Source organism: Cannabis sativa, chromosome X (genome assembly GCF_029168945.1).
Source record: "Cannabis sativa cultivar Pink pepper isolate KNU-18-1 chromosome X, ASM2916894v1, whole genome shotgun sequence".
In the NCBI taxonomy this organism is placed as follows: domain Eukaryota; kingdom Viridiplantae; phylum Streptophyta; class Magnoliopsida; order Rosales; family Cannabaceae; genus Cannabis; species Cannabis sativa.
Window position 1 is genome coordinate 78742370 of NC_083610.1, and position 7909 is coordinate 78750278.

General features: G+C 33.7%; 1 long non-coding RNA gene across 1 annotated transcript; it reads right to left on the reverse strand.

The window, feature by feature from the left end:
* Positions 1–1347: 1347 nt before the first annotated feature.
* LOC133032446 (uncharacterized) lies at positions 1348–7381 on the reverse strand. Its single transcript, XR_009685084.1, has 3 exons — positions 6968–7381; positions 6807–6850; positions 1348–1655 (listed from the first exon to the last, which is right to left on the reverse strand). It is a non-coding gene; the product is annotated as an uncharacterized LOC133032446 (long non-coding RNA).
* Between the last annotated feature and the right edge of the window lie 528 nt (positions 7382–7909).

Here is a 7909-nt window from a genome sequence, read left to right on the forward strand (position 1 = left end):
AATAATCGTACTCGCAGGGAACATGTGACTGAACAAGGAGGCGTTGATCTGAATCAACCTACGCACAACTTTGTGCAAAATTGGGAGCCAGTTATTGTTGGGTTTTGTGTCCTAAATAAAACCCATTTCAATATAATCAGATTTACTAATTAATAAAGATCAGAAATTATTTTATGTTGCATGGTTCACATGATTTATTTCATGATTATATTTAATGTATAAATTCTATTAAGTCCAGAACATATGTATTTATTCATGATTATAGTATTGTCAACACAGTAAAATATAATCATGATTATATGTTCAAAAGTTTAATTCCCTGATTTGTCAGTTCACTTTATTTAGACTGGCATGATAATCAGCGATAGGTATACTTACACCTTGGATAAGTGTTATGTCCTTTCCAGTGCATTAGCAAAGTTTACCAGTATCGGATGTATGGAGTATACATTGGAAGGGACCGATATTGAACTTGGATTAGATATGATTAATTTACCATAATATCTATTTAATTCAATATCACCTAGTTGATCCTAGATCAAATGATCTTAATCTTGACATGGTTAGGTTCGATCTCAAGAGTGTTATTCGTGTTCTTTGATTTGTTAGTTAACCCTACTTTTTGGTCAGGGTGATACGTACATTTTGGGAACATGATAGTACAATTGAGTGGGAGCGCTAAACATAGATATGAAATCTATAACTTCTATAGGTATTTAGAAGTGAAATGATGATTTCCTTCGAGCTTGGCTGAATAGAGATAAATGATTGAGATCTCATTTTAGTGATTATATTAGTTCACTAAAATATCATTTATAGGTGGCCAAGTGTTTTAAGGATAAAATACATTGAAAGGGTCTAACGGTAATTTTATCCCTATGCAATGTAGATCATCTATAGAGGATCATTGATTATTGGGATTATAACAATGGATAATTAATAGCGTATCTATTAGGACTAAACATTTTGAGCGGGTTCGACCCGAACCCGAGCAATCTGCCCGAACCCGAACCGGTGAACCCGTAATTTTTTTTTTTAAAAAAAAATGTTCGGGCGGGTCGGGTTCAACCCGGTACCCTTCGGGCGGGTTCGCGGGTTGAGTTTTTAGAAGTATCAGGTTTCGGGTTGAACCCGCCAACCCGCAATTTAAATATATTATATATATTTTTATTTTTTATTACATTATATAAATATATTAAATTATTTATCCATTTCTTTATTATAAATTGTAATATATTATTTGTTGTGCACAAACACAACTTCAATATAGTTGCTCTGTCTGTACTCCATTATAAAGTAATACGTTATATTCTAGTGCTTATATAATAAATCAGTTTGCCAGTGAGAGTAAAAGTTAACTATAAGTTATAAGTTATTTAACTATGCAGTTCGCTGCTAATCAATGAGTTTATTAAAAATCGTGATAAATTAAAATTTTACTTAATTAATTATAAACACTAAAATAATATACATAAATTAAACTGGGATCCCATTACAAAAGTTTTATTGTGCATATACAAAAGTTTATCGCTTAGAGACTATACAAAATAAACCCTGATGTCCCAAAGACCGTACGCTCCAGGCCTAACCGTCTCGACATGTACAATCTCCATCTACTCGCTCTCACGGCTGCTCAACCTTAGCCTTGCCCTTACCTACACATGCAAACTTAACTATGAGTCGACAAACTTAGTAAGAAAAGCATAAATAATAACATAGCATTAACCTAGATTATGATTCGGCGCCCATACACCCAACCATAATCCTGACAAAGTATGACTTACTGAGAATCCAACCTATACTCAGTACTCTAGTCACACTGATGTGGTAGTAGATAACTCATACTATCTGAAAGCCTACCATAAATTTGTTGGCATCTCGGTGCAATTCTATGTACACCTCACCGATGCCTTGATATGCTAATCTGATGACTATAAATTTCCTATTCTAACGGCAACAAACATGTATGCTAAACATGTATAAACATATGCAACCATTATGCTAATCTTACCTCGTTTCCGAATTCAGGCCGACCAACCTGAGTGGAATAGCTGCTCGACGAATTACAGACCCCTAAATCACATTATTCATAAAACTGATAAGTGACATGCTAAATCACTTTTCGGGGACATAAACTCGAAACTAAAAGTTTTCCTATCGATGAATAACATGGCAATACCCTAAATATCGTAAAAATGGGAAAAACTAGGGTTCCCAAAACTACCTCAATTGGTAGATCGATTTCCTAACTAGAATTTTGGTTTTGTGGGGTTTCTTGGGGACCAACCGATCGACCGGGCCCTAAAGGTCCCCCTGAACCGGTTGACCGGTTCAGTGCAAAAAAATTTCAAAAATTCACTACTCTCTCAAATCAACCCCAAACTCAACCAAACCTTCTTGACCTGTTCAATATACCCCAAAGAACATAAACAAGGCAATAAAACAACCTAACATGCTCAGAATCACAAAACACCATTAAAGAGCATAGCTTGAGTTTTTAAACTCAAAGCTTGCTCAAACATCACAACAACATTCAAAACAACTTCAAATCAACATAATAAACCCTAATTAAACTTCAGAAAATAAAATTATACAACCCTAAAAGCTACAAAACCCTACCTTACAAAATCATGCAAAACTTAAACTTAAAGCTTAAGAAATTACTAAGAGAAAGGCTAGAGTATCTTACTTAGAGTTGAATCACAAAAAGCTTGCTATACTCTACTGAATTGTAGTTGAAAAATCCCCAATTATTGTTGATCCTCTTAGGGTTTGAGAGTGAGAGTAAAAGAAGAGAGAAGTTGAATTTCCTAGCTTTTTTTTTTTTTTTTAATTTTGGTTAAAATAAAGTAAAGCCTATGTTTATCTAATTTAATTAACAGATAAAATCATAATATAATAGCCAACTAAAGTCCACTAAAGGACAAGGAATTTAATGGCCAAAAGACCATTCTGCCCTCATTTATGCTAAAAAGTCCCTAAGTCACCTAGGGGTTTGGGCAACTCTAAAATCTCGAATATTCTTAACATTCCCAATGTCTAACTATAATGTCCCACTATACTAAAAATACTAAATGTGATTCTAATAGCCAAACACCACGTTCTGATGTTGTCGGGCACAAAATATGCAAAAACATAAAATTCTATATATGGCATATAAAATGCATTCTGAATTAAAATAAATACGTAAAATGATAATTCATAATTAATATTCCAATTTCATAATTAAACTCTAATTATCTGCTAATTTTTGAATTAAAGTTAAGCGATCTTAACTGTAAACAAGCTCAAGCATTGCTTGGACTTGATCAAGCTCAGAAGTTAGTATACTGAGACATCTGGAACACCAATTATGATGACTGCATTCTTTTTTCATCACAATCATATTTTAATTTGAAAGAACTAGGTGAAATTTGTGGTATAGTTCCTCCAAATAAAAAGATCTTCGAAAGGAGTCTTGTGGAAAGTTAGATGTCGTCCAAAAAGGAGTTTCAAAAGTCTAGCTTGTCCACTCTAGAAGTTATTTATTTATGGAAATTTAGATGTCATCCAGAAGGGCCTTCCCGGAAGTCTAACTTGTCCATCCAGAATGAGTCTCCAGGGAAAGCTAGCCTTCCTCTTGAAAGGAGTTCCTAATTACTAGTTGTTCCCTCCTGAAAGGGAGTCCCAGATATTCGACACCTGCTGCTGCTTTTCCTATTCGGTAAGTCCCTTCAGTGTACGCTTCGATCTATCTTCTAAGAAGCGTACGACTCATCCAAAAATGCTTTAACTTGAGCTGATGTGGAGATATTTCTATGAGGAGTTTGTCAAGTTCATTAAGTCGTAACTAACTTAGCAACTTATCATCTACAACCACTGTCTTAGGGATCCATATTCCTGATCTATAAATATCACTAACACTTACAATTTTGTAAGAAGAGTTTTAGAGAGAAGACTTCGAAGTTGAAGATTGAGATTGAAGAGAGAGATTGAGAGGTAGAGAGAAAGAGGTACAAAGAAAAGAAAGAGATTGAGTTTGGAATTTGTACGAAGAATCTTCTATAGATGAAAAAGATTTTTAGGTAAGAATGTGAGAGATAAACACTTTGAGAGAATTCAAACAGAGATTCGATCTTGACTTTAATTGTACCATGTTCTTGCCCAATGAATAAAGACAATTTCAATGGTGTTCCATAACTAGAGTAGAGATATAGATCACATCGATCTATAAGACTTGAAACAGTATATAGCTTAGTGTTAATTTTATTATTTTATTATTTTAATCATCTTTTGGTTTTGATTACTTTGTTTTATCTTAGATTATTGTTTGTGAATTATTAATTTTATCATTACTAATGGTTTGTTAATTAAAATTTTAGTTGATTTAATTCTATACATCAATTGTAATTTTCTCACAATGACTTTGGCTCTTAGGTTGATCAACATATAAAGACTTATAGGGAAATCTTAAGCGATTTTGTCTTCCAATATTTCTGGACACCATAGAACTAGAAGAAACGAATTTTAATTTACTTTTTCTTATTTTTCAAGATATTAATATTAGGAGGAACTATATACTAAGTTCCTTTTATTTGCAAGTAGATATGAACCTGAAAAATACTAAGAAGTAATAATATAAATATATATGGAACACTTCTCAATGAATATTATTCATTGATGGGTACTAAATAATTTTAACTTTAAATATTAATTTTAAAAATATTAAACCATTAGATTTTGATTTGATGGCAAACAATAAAAGAAAATTTTGAATTTCTATGTTTAATTTAGCTACTTTATTAAAAAATATAGTTATATAAAAAATATTTAAGTCAAACTCATCTTTTTTATCTTTTTTTTTTTGCCAAATAATTTATTTATTTTTATTTTTTTCACCGATGGAACAATCTCGATCCATATAATGTAAAAATGAGTGATTTTTCTAATTAAATACAAAAATTAAGCATAAACACTCAAATTTTCTTAATATTACCCATTCATGGGTAATACCCATTAAGAGTGTATATATAATGTATACATATTGTTGTTACGTATCAAATTATAGAGCACATTAATATGAATATTGTTATTGATTATTAGTGGTGCCTATCACTTTTTATAAATGATATTTTACAATTAGTTAGCGATATTTTTTAAAAATTATTTTCTTAAATTATATGAGATGAAAAATTGGGAATGGCTAGAATGTTAGATGTGCTACAGACCAATGGCTGCCGAGTAACACTACTTTCACCCCTTATCACTATGGCGGGGATCCTCTCTTTACTGTGGCTCATTACATATCAACTGATAGAAAATAGGACATAAGAATTTTGAAAGATCACTTTGGAAATGTGGACAATGAACGTATTCTTTCTATTCCTCTTGCTCCTATTCCTAGGGAGGATATGCTCGTTTGGCATCAGTCGGACACAGGTTTATACACCGTGAAATCTGATTACCGTTTAGCGGCGATTTTGGAATCTATGAATGTTGATTCTCCTTCAACCTCTAACCGTCAATGGTAGAATGGTTCTGGTCTTTAAAGATACCTAAAAAAGTCAAAATTTTTGCATGGCATTTCATTAACAATGCCCTTCCTACTGTTGTAAACTTGGCACATCGCAAGATTTCGACTTCAACAACTTGTTCTCTCTGTGTATGTGCTTGGGAGTCCATTGGACATGCACTCTTTCGCTGTAATCGTGCTAAAGCAGTATGGCAGAAATCACATTTAAATGTGTTTATGCCTAACAGGGCCGGCCCTGAAACAAAGTGGGCCATAGGGAGAAAAAAAAATTGGACCCTTTATGTTAGAAAAAATGTGGTATTTTTCAAAATCAGTAAAAAAAATGTATAATTTTAAAAGAGAAAAAAAAATTTGGGCCCCTGGGCTGGGTGGGCCCTAGGCACAGGCCTAGCCCGCCTATGCCCAGGGCCGGGCCTGATGCCTAACATCTGTAATCTCAAAGGTTATGACATCTTCTCCCATATTGCTGCTACACATAATGACACTGAATTGGAGAAAATTGTATGCATCATGTGGTGTATTTGGTGTGAAAGAAATAAGGAGTCGCATGGTTCTAAGCTTAAAATAGCAGATGTTATATGTAGTTTCTCTGCTACATATCTCATCCAATATCAAAAGGCCATTCAAGCTGCTGCTCCACACCAGAATTCTGATGCTCAAACTTGCAGCACCCAGGTAGCTCCTTAATCTTCATTGTTGGTCCATCCGAAATGGCAGCCACCTGAAATTGGCTCGTACAAGATGTAGGCGCTCTTATTCAGAACAATGAAGGTGTGGTTGTAGCAGGTCTCTCAAAAGTTGTTCAAGGGCCAAGGCTGCTATTCCCCAAAAGAAATGGAGGCTACTGCCATGTTTTATAGCTTGCAATGGTCCTTGACGCGTCAACTACAAATACACTTCATTGAGTCGGATTCTCTTTTATTAGTAAGTTAGTAACTCATTTTCATGACATGGTAGAGGATATTAATTATCTTTTGTCCTTTTTCTTAGAGTAAAAGTATCTCATGTTATAAGAGATGCTAATCAAGCGGTCCATGACTTAGCTAAATTTATTTTTCGATTGGATGAAGATATGTCTTGATTGGAGGAAATTTCATCTCCAATCTTTTCTGTTGTTGTTAACTATTTTTTTTTTTTTTCCATTTTTAATAATAACAGAATTTTTCTTAAAAACAAAACTGCCGCGAGTGATGCTATCATTGACTATCTCTCGCGTCGTTCCCAAAGTGAAACGCTTTAAATTAAGAGATAAAGAAGAAATCATCACGGAAAGAGGACAAAGACAAAGACAAACCTTACATAAAGACTTTTTCCGCTCCCATTACATAATCTTGTTCCCTACATAATTTTAAGGATGGCCCAGTTTCATGAAGAAGAAGAAGAACAAAAACACATATTAATATTATATTATAATGGCAAATAACAAATAACCTCAATCTACCAAACACAACGTACCTTAATATACTCTATAATCATTATTATAATCACAAAAAACCACCCCACTAATCATATCTTTTCCACAAAGTATTCGGCCTGTTGTTTTTTTTTTTTATTATTATTTATTTAAATTAAAGAAAATATTTAAAACTAAATAAATAAATAGGATGTGAAAGTGCTGGGTCGAATGGGACAAAACAGAGGGTTCAGTCTTGTTGGCTGCCTTGTGTAAACCGTGTGGGACCCAATACCGTCCGAAACAAAAACGAAAATGCATGGCGTTGGCATGGCATGAGACGGCTTGGCTTGGCTTTGCTTGGCTTGGCTTGGCTTGGCTTGACCTGACTTGACTTGACTTGGCTTTATGTGATGCGCAAACTTAGCTGATGCCTCACGAAACCTTAGATCATTTCCTTTCACTTTTGGTCCCGACACGTGGCAATCAGACGACGTCTTCACCAACTGTACGTTTTCTATATTTCTATTTTTTTTTTATTAATTTTGTTTTGTAAGGAAAATATGGGACGTGCCTTCATGATCTTGGAAGTTGTCGATCTTTTTTTTATTATAAAATTGTTAAAGGATCTTGTTGTTTTTAGGGGTGTTCATTGGATGACATCCAATGTTTTTAGGCCTATCCAGATCCGATCCAATCATATATTGGATGTTAGATTTTACCATCCGATCCGATCCAATTAATTTCGTCATCCAATCGATCCAACATCCATTGGATGTTGGATTGGATCGGTTCTATCCATTGGATGTATTTCATATATATTTTCTTGTTTAATTTGGGTTTATCTAATATTTTAAACCTAGTATTTTTTGGATTGGATCGGACCCATCCAACATTTTAGATCCAGTATGTATTGGATTGGACTGGATCCATCCAATCCAAGAAAAGAAAAGTAAAACTTTAATGTTAATTTTCATATATACATATAGATTTGACGTATAACA